Below are 12,381 nucleotides of genomic sequence, written 5' to 3' on the forward strand. Positions count from 1 at the left end.
AATTTTGAAGACATGGTATTTGAATACTATAAAATACCATAAAGAAAAGATAAACGATTACACGTAGCACAAATCCTGGGTAATATTTCATATCAAAATCAATCATTTTTAAGACTAGGCCATATCTGGTGGTTTGTGGGTCCAGCTGGACGCGACATACAGTTCAGAAGTCAACGTCTACTCAGCTACTCGTAAGAATAAAATCTCGATACAAGCTATATATTTTTTCATATTCCTGTCTTCTTCATTTAATAAAGTAGTAAATCATAGATTTCAATATTTATAATTCTATTTAATACATGGTTATTAAACAGGTTGAATGTAGTGGTAATAGAAAATTTACTATGTACAAGAGATTGATTGAATATTGATTAAAGGTCATATGAAACGATATCTGAAGAAATTGAGTTATTTATGGAAAATCATTAATCAAGGTTTAGTAAACAATAATTCATTTTTACTTTTTTATTCAATGCATTATAACGTCAAAACAGCTGATCAAATGTACTCGATCACGAAAATTATTTTTGATGATCGCGGCTGATCTCCCTTGCTGATGACGTCAAAAAGACCCACTGTGATGTAAACAACTAGGCCTTATAACATGGTATAACGAAGTATTTTAAAACTGCATAACTTTTAAAAATGCCAAAGTGTGCTGCATTTAATTGTAGTACATGTGTTAGGTTGTAGAAGAGGGTGCATATATACCTCTTCCCAAGGGATACCAGATTTAGAAGAAAAAATATATGGGTATACAAAATCTCCGATGCGATGGATTCAGTGTTGCCATGAGCATTGTACTTCAGTACATCCGTCGGTAGCCAAACAATGTGGACACAAATAGATCAATTTCAAATCAGACGCTGTGCCAATAATTTTATATTTTCCAAAGACTGAGACAAATCAAAATATAAATTAAAGTCAACCGCTTAGTTAAAGTTGTCAACCGCTTAGTTAAAGTTACTACTAAATTACACAAAGGTTGGATATCATTGTAATCACAAAACAAGATGTGTTTGTGAAACACAAATGCCCCCGATAATGGCCAATTCCGAAGATGGCCAAGGTCACAAGGGCAAATATCTTGGTACCAGTAGAAAGATCTTGTCAAAAGAAATGCTCATGTACAATATGAAAGCTCCCATATTTACCATTTAGAAGTTATGGCCAATGTAAAAAAAAGTAAGTTAAAGTAGCTCAAATGTCAAGGTCAAAAGGTTCAATAACAACGGAAAGGTCTTGTCACAAGGAATACTCATGTGAAATATCAAATCTCTATCTCTTACTGTTCAAAAGTTATTAGCAAGTGAAAGTTTTCAAAAAGTTGGTCAAACTCCAAGGTCAAGGTGTCAAAAATGTTGGTACCCACAAAAAGGTCTTGTCACAAGGAATACTCATGTGAAATATCAAAGCTCCATCTCTTACTGTTCAAATGTTATTAGCAAGGTTAAAGTTTCAGACAGAATGACAAAATGACAGACAGGACAAAAACAATATGCTCCCCGATCTTCGATCTCGGGGGCATAAAAACATTTCATCAATGAACGTGAACTTTGAATAAATCTACTCAAAATTATATTCTATTTTCATATCTTATCTACATTACAAACTATCAGTCAACAGTATTCGTATAGTTTCATGTTTATTAGGCCCATATACGTGTAATATACATGTACCTACACGAGTATCCCAAAAGTATGTAATTTTTATTTTATTTTTATTAATTGTAAAATTCAGTTGAATTAAAATTGTAAATAAACCTTTAATTCTGAAATTCAAAAAAGAAAATCATTTAGTATCATTCAGAAATTATAATTTATATTCCATATACTATATCAGTACTGATACTACTAAACATGCTTATCAATAAAATTATTTTTTTTTCTCTATTAAATTATAAACGCAAGCAATTTTTTACGATTGAAAAATATAGAAGCACCCCCCTCTCCCATTAAAACAACGATTTCTGAATTTCATACTTAAATTGGGACACATGAGAAAACACTATATATATATATATATATATATGCACTAACTAATTATGAAGAACCGTGCGCAAGTACAACAGATGACATCCATGATAAATTTACCACATTTAGGGTACTTTACACTTACAAGAATATTTTAGCGCTATTTCAATATCGTGGTTATTCGTATCCCGTGGGGATCCGGGTTAGAATAGGTCCTTGAGCAGTAACCTTTTGCTTGTCGAAAGAGGAGATTCTTCGGATGAGACCGCCAAAACCGAGGTCCCGTGTCACAGCAGGTGTGGCACGATAAAGATTCCTCCCTGCTCAATGACCATAAGCGCCGAGCATAGGCCTAAATTTTGCACCCCTTCACCGGCAGTGATACGAGTGAAATATTCTCGAGAGGGGCGTAAAACAATATTTAATCTCAATCAATCAATTATCTTATAAAAATGAAAATGGGATTGCCATTACCGATTTTAAACTTTTTCATAAATGAAATGTACACAAGTTCAAACGACTAGAACTAATCTTTTGAAAATGATAGTTAAACTTCAGTATCTGATGGCATGGGGTCTTGAAATCCACAGGCATCTGCATGATGTATGGACAGTACCCCCCCCCCCCCCCCCCCAGCTCCATTATGATTTTTTTAGCGGCGATAATTTCTCTAAAATATGTGGATTCTCTGTCTAACTCATCCCAATTTCGATTTATGTAATCGTTTGACTTTCCCACTGTTTGTAAAATTTAGAGATTGGCCTTCTACCGGCTTTATTGTTACCAGTAGAAGGTCAATCTCTAAAGCTTACAAAAAGTGGGAAAGGATTACATAAATCGAAATTTGCATGGGATAGACAAGGAATGCATGCATTTTGGAGGAGAAATTATCCCCGATAAAAAATTCAGAAAGGGAGGGGGGGGGGGGGGTAGTAGTGGCCATACTTCAGGTGCCTGTGTAGTGTTGACTTCTTCAATATCATCCTCTGTTGAAGAACATTATTCGCTTACCGTGCATCATTCCTGACTGGTTTATTAAACTTATATTGTTGAACCACAAAATCGGGCAGTTCGTCAGAAAACAAAAATTAGTCCATATCCGTTAAATGCAGCGAGATATTTCGTTGAACAAAACTGTAGGCCTACACTATTTTCATTGCGTTGTTTACATCGATGGGTCGTTGTGACGTCACAAACACACATAATCAAGAACGATAAACGGGTAACAAATTCAATCTATGTACAAGTTTACAGCTCTTTATCTTATCAATCCAAAGACAATAATTTTTTATTAAACGCTGTTTGACCTTCATTCATACTCATCTTTATGTTTTTAAAGTAAAATACCATTGTTAGAAATCGTTTCATATTACCTTTAAGGTCCTTCTCGAGAATATTTCATTCAAATAAAGACGTCGCCACTGCCGGTGAGGGGCTGTAAATTTTAGGCCTGTGATCGGCGCTTATGGCGATTGAGCAGGAAGGGATCTTTATCGTGCCACACCTGCTGTGACTCGGGATCTCGGGTTTTGCAGTCTCATCCGAAGGATCGTCCCATTTAATCGCCTCTTACGACAAGCAAGTGGTACTGAGGATCTATTCTAAACCGGATCCCCACGGGGTTATGTACAAGGGAAGTATGAATATAAATATTGTGTAGCTTCTCTCTCCTTAGCTGAATCTCCCATTCTTTCAACTTCATCTGTAGAGCGTGAGTTTTACAGGGTGAAGCTGACCGGTACAACTCCTAGTAATATAATGACAGGATGTACAGTGAGTAAACTGATGACAGTTTGCCTAGACACCAATACGTAGAGTCTCGGTTTAGAATAGATACTCAGTATCCATAAGCCTTACTTCTCGTAAGAGGCGATTAAATGGGGAAGTCTTCAGAATGAGGCTGCAAAAAGCATGTCCCCGTTTCACGATTAATTGTTTCTTGCTTAACGTCTCGCTCGAGATTTTTTCACTCATATGGAGACGTCACCAAGACCGGTTGTTAGCTATCAGTATTGCAAACTGTTTGTTTATGTTTATAATGCACTCAATGAACTGACAGCGTGTGAACGTAATCTGCTGAGTGAATGGACACCGTGAGAAACTGGCTACACAGATAGTTAACAGGATGTATGTTGTTTATGCAGCTGTGTATCACTGTACATAGAACTCATGAGAACTTTGGAAATACTTCAGTTTAGATTCGACCGTCACTGTAGACACATGTGCTTAATAAATAGTAAAACGTTGGACATCTTTTTATTATATTCATTGGAAGAATATTACATTTTGGCGACGAGGATAACCTTTTTGTTTGCTTTAAACACTTTACAGATTCCTCAGTGACTTTCAGCATGCCTACTTACGGAAAACTAACCGCTTATGATAATAGTGAAGACTGGGTCCAATACGGGGGTTTCGGCGGTCTCGGTTGGGGTCGGCGTTTCGCAGGTTCTGTGGTCGTTGTGGCGATCTGGTTCGTCGGTACAACCTCGCGTTGGGTCGGGTGCTGTCTGGCGTGTTTCATGCCGATTGTTGAGCCGTTCTTGGCGCACTGGTTTTGGCTGCGGGTGGCTCCGTTTGCCTGATCGGGATATGGGGCTCACGGCGGGTGTGACCGATCAACAGGGGATACTTACTCCTCCTAGACACCTGATCCCACCTCTGGTGTGTCCAGGGGTCCGTGTTTGCCCAACTATCTGTTTTGTATTGCTTGTAGGAGTTGTGAGATTGATCACTGTTCGTTATCTTCACCTTGCATTGAACGACTGGAAAGTTACTTCAATGCCAATAACATCACTGACGCAGAGAAACAACGGGACATACTGCTGGGTGTTATGGGGAAGGATACATACAAACTTGTAAGGGATTTATTAGCGCCAACCAAGCCTAATGAAAAAGGGTATGTGGACATAGTAAAGATTATCAAGGACCATAAACACCCAGAGCCATCATAAATCATTTCACGTTTTCAGTTTAACAGCCGTGTGAGAAGAAAGGACGAGTCGGTAAGAGCAGAACTCAGAAGCTTGCCCGAACATTGTAAGTTTGGAGCAACACTGGAGACAGACTGGTGGTGGGAATAAATGACAACAGGATTCAGAGGCGGCTATTAAGTGAAACCAAGCTTAATTTCAAGGAAGCCCTGGAGATCGCCACAGCTATGGAAACTTCCGTTCGGAACGCCAAGGATATCCAAGCTAGCGCCCCTGTGTCATTTATCAACAAAGTTGTAAAGCCTAACCGGAAATTTTCAGTTTCGGAGAGTAAGGAATGCTATCGTTGCAGCGAGAGCCATTCACCATCACAGTGTCGATTTAAAGATGCCAAATGTCATAAGTGCAAGAAAAACGGCCACATTGCGAGGAAGTGTAGGTCACACAGTGATTCTGTGAAGAAATTTGGATCAGAGGAAGTGTAGGTCACACAGTGATTCTGTGAAGAAATTTGGATCAAAACCCAAACACGGTAAGACGTATTTTGTTGATCAGCATGTCGAATCAAGTAACAATGATTCCGATAGTGATTGTGCATATGACATGTTTCATTTGGAAACTGTATACAGTTACCGTGAAAATATATGGATACCGGAGCTTCAGTGTCAATTATCAGTGAAGAAACTTGCAAAGCTATTGGTGCGCCAGATTTGCATGAATCAAATGCGAAATTGAAGACGTACACTGGAGATGAAATACCAGTACTGGGGACCTGCGGAGTTGCGGTAGCGTACAAGTCAAAATCCGTAAATATACCGATCACCGTAGTTAGAAACGGGGGGCCAAGTCTAATGGGACGTGACTGATTGGGAGAGTTTCAACTTGATTGGAATGAGATATTTTCCATATCGGAATTCAATAAAAGCGAAGAGCTCAAGAAATCGTTAGACAAATTTGAGGATGTTTTCCGACATGAATTGGGAGCAGTGAAGGGAATGAAGGCTAAAATCTAAATTGATCAAGCAGCATAGCCTAGATACTACAAAGCCAGGCCAGTACCGTACGTGATTAAGGAGAAATCGAGCAGGAACTGGACCGTTTACATAATGGTGGAATCATAGAGGCAGTGGAATTTTCGGAATGGGCGGCTCCTATTGTTCCAGTGGTGAAGGGAGATGGATCTATCCGAATCTGTGGAGACTACAAAGTGACCGTGAATACCGTATCAAAACTGGATAACTATCCGATTCCTAAAACGGAGGATTTATATGCAAATTTAGGAGGTGGTGAGGAGTTTACCAAGCTTGACATGAAACAAGCTTATAATCAGCTTCATCTGGAGGATGAGTCTAAGAAATATGTGACTGAACACCCATAAAGGATTATATCGGTATAATCGTCTTCCATATGGAGTGTCACCAAGTCCGGGAATTTTCCAGCGGACACTAGAAAATCTACTTCAAGGAATTCCAAATGTGTTGATACGCATTGATGACATACTAGTCACGGGTCGCACAGCTAACGAAAACTTGGGAAACGTTCTAAAACGAATTCAGGATGCAGGAATTCGACTCAATCGACGCAAATGTGTATTTATGGCACCGGAAGTTGTGTATCTTGGGTACATGATGCAGAAATGGGTGGCAGCAATTAAGAATGCACCGAGTCCGACTAAAGTTACCGAGCTGAAAGTGTACCTCGGAATGCTCAACTATTACAACCGATTTCTACCCGATTTAGCCACAACGTTAAATCCCTCACACAAACTTTGGCAGAAAAATCAAAAGTGGATGTGGGTAAGGAGCAAGAGGAGGCATTTCAAAAATCTAAGGATTTACTGCAGTCTGACAAAGTGTTAGTGCATTATGATCCAAGCAAAAACTTGTTACTTGCATGTGATACGTCACCGTACGGCATTGGAGCAGTGCTGTTTCATCAAATGGAGGACGGAAGTGAGCGTCCCATATCATATGCGTCACGGACATTGACAGCGACCGAGATGAACTACTCGCAATTGGAGAAGGAAAGCTTATCCATAATATTTGACGTAAAGAAATTCCATCAATATTTGTTTGGGCGACCGGTGACCATTCTGACAGATCACAAACCGCTTATTGCATTGTTTAGGGAGGATAAACAAATACCATCAACGGCAGCTTCAAGATTTCAACGCTGGGTTCTGACCTTAGCAGCATATGAATACCATATTGTATATAAAGAAGGACGGAATCATGGAAATGCGGATGGACTGAGCCGACTTCCGCTTAAAACCAAGGAAACAGACACCCCCATGCCATTGGACACAGCTATGATCCTAAACCATATTGACGAGTTGCCCGTAACCTATAAGGACATACGATTGTGGACACGGAGGGACTATGTCTTATCAAAGGTGCTTCATTTCATTCTAAACGGCTGGCCAGATAAATCTCCGGAAGAGGAATTTAGACCATATTTTGAACGTCGAACTGAACTGAGCAGCCACGACGGTTGCATACTTTGGGGAAATAGAGTCGTGATTCCAAGTCCAAGCAGAAGAAGCATCATTGGAGAATTACACGAGGGACATCCTGGAATTACCAGAATGAAGAGTTTGGCTAGAAGCTACGTGTGGTGACCGAACATAGACAGCGAGCTAGAACCGTATGTTAAGAAATGTGAGGATTGTCAAGTCAATATGAAAAATCCAGCGCTAGCACCGCTACACCTTTGGGAATATGCAAATAAGCCAGTCAAGATTACACACGGATTTTGCAGGTCGATTTATGGATATGTTTTTCATCATAATGGATGCTTATTCGAAGTGGCTTGAGGTCGTCGTCATGAAGAATATCACTTCCCGCACGACAATAGAGAAATTGCAGGGCATATTTGCTACTCACGGATTACCCGAAATTTTGATGTCTGATAATGGGCCAACGTTCACAAGTAAGGAATTTGAGCAATTCACCGCTAGAAATGGAATTCGACACATCAAAACTGCACCCTATCACCCCTCTAGCAACGGATGTGCAGAACGGGCAGTCCAGACCTTTAAAACAGCAATGAAAAAAAAAAATACAGGAGGAACTATCCAAGAGAGAGTAGATAAATTTCTACTGAACTATAGAATAACACCACAGTCAACCACAGGACTAACGCCATCTGAAATGCTTATGAACAGAAAATTGCGATCACGATTAAATTTAGTAATACCAGATGTCACAATGAAAGTTCAAGAAAAACAAATTAAGCAGAAAAACTACCATGATATGCACACTAAAGAACGAAATTTTGAAATCGGGGACAACGTTTTTGTAAAGAACTTCCGTAGAGGCGATCCCTGGCTACAAGGCAGCATACTGGAGAAAACAGGGCCGTTATCTTACAGGGTGGCATTGAACAACGACTGCATTGTGCGGAGACATGTAGATCACATCAGAAAGCGAGAAACAAAGGACATAGATATCCCCGAGACCGAAATGGAAATATTTTTGCCGAAAATGAAACCAGACACACCTGGAAGTGAATCAAATGACACTATCGCACAGAGCGGAACTCCAAGCATGGAAATTCAAGAGCGCCGTTATCCCAGTAGACCTGAGAGGAAACCTGCATATCTGAAGGATTTTCAGTGCTAAATTGTGTTGATTTGTAAAGAGGCATAATAATCCTCTAAAATTGAATTTCGTATACATACTTGTGACAATCTAATATATTGGACATTAACGAGGAAACAAATATCAAAACAATTCAGTTTAAATTATAGTTGTTTATCTAAGGGGGGAGGTGATAGGTATCAGTATTGCAAACTGTTTGTTTATGTTTATAATGCACTCAATGAACTGACAGCGTGTGAACGTAATCTGCTGAATGAATGGACACCGTGAGAAACTGGCTACACAGATAGTTAACAGGATGTATGTTGTTTATGCAGCTGTGTATCACTGTACATAGAACTCATGATAACTTGGGAAATACTTCAGTTTAGATTCGACCGTCACTGTAGACACATGTGCTTAATAAATAGTAAAACGTTGGACATCTTTTTATTATATTCATTGGAAGAATATTACGTTTTGGCGACGAGGATAAACTTCAAATTTAAGCCTATGCTCGGCGCTTACGGCCATTGAGCAGTGAGGGGTTTTTTGTGTGCCACACCAACTGTGACACGGGGCATCTGTTAAGATTTCAGAAGTCGTAATATCTTTAATTTTTCTGTTTATATTATTGCAAAAGGAAACCCTTACACCATGCAGTAGTAATATTTAAAAGTGTTTTTACTGAATTTTGAGAATTATAAGTACCACTATGACTAAATCTGACATTACCGCAACAGATGATATCATCATCGTAGAATATCATAAATGAGAAGAATCAATTATTGTCATACTTTGAATTAATAAACGTGATTAATTGCTTTAATTTCCCGTGGGGATCCGGGTTAGAATAGGTACTAGGTACACATCGCTTGTCGTAGAAGGCGACTAAATAGGGAGATCCTTCGGATGAGACCGCAATAACCGAGTGACAGTAGGTGTGGAACGATAAAGATCCCTCCCTGCTCAAAGGCCACAAGCGCCGAGCATAGGCCTAAATTTTGCAGCCCTTCACCGACAGTGGTGACGTCTCCATAGGAGTGAAATATTCTCGAGAGGGTCGTTAAACAATATGCAATCAATCAATCAATTTCTTTAACATATGCTTATTTCATTAAATTATATACATGACTTTTTGTATAAACGTGATGCTTATTTTACGTTTTATATAAACACTAGACTTTGATCATCAAACCGCATCAGGAGTATATATGGCCATGTGTATTGCATTATTCCACGGCGGGTGTGACCGGTCAACAGGGGATGCTTACTCCTCCTAGGCACCTGATCCCACCTCTGGTGTGTCCAGGGGTCCGTGTTTGCCCAACTATCTATTTTGTATTGCTTGTAGGAGTTATGAGATTGATCACTGTTCGGTATCTTCACCTTGCATTCCATGGTATACGATTATACAGCCGTTTATGTGTTAAATGAGCGAATGATTGTTATCATAATTAGATAAGTGAAGGTTAAATGACCCGGTTTTATTTTTCTCTGTGTTGGAAATGACAAGACGTTGCGGAAGTGACAACGTCTAGCGGTAATGACGAATCAAATGATTTTGCCTTTTGTTTCAGCCAACTCGACAAATTTCTCATAGTTTCTCCCTGTAGATAAGAAACCAGTATACCAACGCAATAAAGAGTTTTATTTGTTCTGAGCTGAAAACAAGCAACTCAAAAATGTTCACAAAAAATCAAACAAAACATGTTTCCAATAACATTCACTGCAATAACTTTAGCAAACACTGATGGTCGTTTTTCGATAACTGGAAGTGCCTGCTACCCACCAGAGATGGCTCTTCTATTTTACAAACAACTTTGTCCTGTTTGTACCAAAGAATATCAGGTGAAAGGGACCAGAAATAGCGGTTTTGTCCAATTTTGTGCATGTCTTTAACTCGGAAGTCTTCACCATCCACATTCTGGACGATTCCCGGGACATGCACTTCATCATATAAAACAAAACACCACTTTCCCATCCAGTCTGTGTCAGCAGTACAGAAATTGGATGCTTACTCTTCCTAGGCACATGATCCCACATCTGGTGTATCCAGGGGTCCGTGTTTGCCCAACTATCTATTTTGTATTGCTTATAAGAGTTACGAGATTGATCTCTGCTCGCTATCATCACCTTGCATTCAACGGAAGGATCTGTGACCAGAGAACCCAAATTAGTTGTTACAGAACTGAAAGTAAATGATGAAGGTTGGAAACACACAAACACGACTTTGGCTTTGCACAAAAGCAGCTAAAACTCTCACTAGTGTATGGTGTCTCTTCTCGGAATAAACCTGTAATTGTGAACTCCTGAGTTCCTTAAGCTTTTTTTTTTTCAAATATCACCGTTAAGTTTGTAACTGCTAAAAAGTAATTTATTTTTCTTCATTCCTAGAATAAAAGAAATGAAACAAGTTTAATTATGTTTAGTTAATCTTTCGTAATATCCATTTGGATAATTTCGGTTCAGTAACCAAAACTATTAAAAGTTAGATGAAAAGAAATTAGTTTCATTTAGAAATATGCATTGCAGTGTTTCCCCCGTTGTTTGTCTCTTAACAGTTTTCATTCCCCCATCTTAATAAGAAAGAGTCCAATAATATCTGTACTGATAAACACTCAGGTTTTGAACATATTTCTTTACAATAACGTAGCAAAATTCATGCACAAAATTATCTAAAGAGGGTTTGTCATTACCATAACATTTATGTCATTACCGAAACCTTAAGGGAGTTTTTCGGTAATGACGCGTTTTGGTAATGCCATTTTTAAACATATATAACTGTTTCCAAAACATCGCATTTCCCTAGGTAATCGCACATCTGTTGTAACAAACACTCGGTAATTACAGTTAATAAATATACGCTTGAAAATAAGACTATTCTGCTTACTTACCCACAGGATGGCGTTGCTTCTTTAGATTAAAGATGGTGGTTTCTGAAACTCTATCACGTGGTTTCATCTTTTGAATTATCTTCCTTACCTGTTGGATTATGTGGTTTTATCTGATCGTTTCGGTAATGACAAGAATATTAGGGACACGGTTTTACAAAGTTATTTTTTTTTTTTTTAAAAAAGCACAAAGTAAATCATATCGGTTTAAAAATATCAAAAGGCATCTCCTTACGTTGTAGTAATCAAATCAAGATAAAGTTTGACAGGAAAATATATTCTTACTCTGAAATATTAAAATGTATTATCCTGGTACTATGGTTTGGGACACATTACACAGCAAACCCATGATGTTCAGAAATGATTTTACAAGAAATAAGGATTTCTATTGGTTGTACCCATGATATGTATGTTTATTATTTCTTTTTACACTATTCTTAAATTTTAATGAATCAGGAACAGTTCTTAACATTCAAAAGTGACGAGTGTATTCGTAGAATGACCCTCCGTACTGTCATCGTGTACTACATATAGTAGGGAAATGATACGAAACATTTTACGTACGATTGGTTTGAATAACAATTTTAAACATAAAATCAAAACCGTCTGTCGATTCAGAAAACTTCCGAAATAATTTACTTTGAATTCAGTTGAAAAATATAAACATAGTTTAAAAAAAAAAAAAAGTACTGAAACACCTCTTTTTAATCGGATTATTTTTATTTAAGAACAAGCAATAAATTAAATGTTATGGACAAGCAATACATTAAATGTTATGGATATTGACTTCGTACAAGAAACCCACGAATGGCCTCGCTGACATAATCACTGCACTGGTCATTTTAGCTCCGGGCTAATCCTCCGTTGATGACACCACTGATAGCATGAGTGGGACGCTTTCATGCCTAACTTCCTAAACAGTACACGATTGTACAATTTAAAATGAAGTAATATAATCAATGTTTATAAATATGCTGCGGCTGGGAGCGTGGTTGACGAGAGT

This window comes from Ostrea edulis, chromosome 8 (genome assembly GCF_947568905.1).
Source record: "Ostrea edulis chromosome 8, xbOstEdul1.1, whole genome shotgun sequence".
NCBI classification, from domain to species: Eukaryota; Metazoa; Mollusca; class Bivalvia; order Ostreida; family Ostreidae; genus Ostrea; species Ostrea edulis.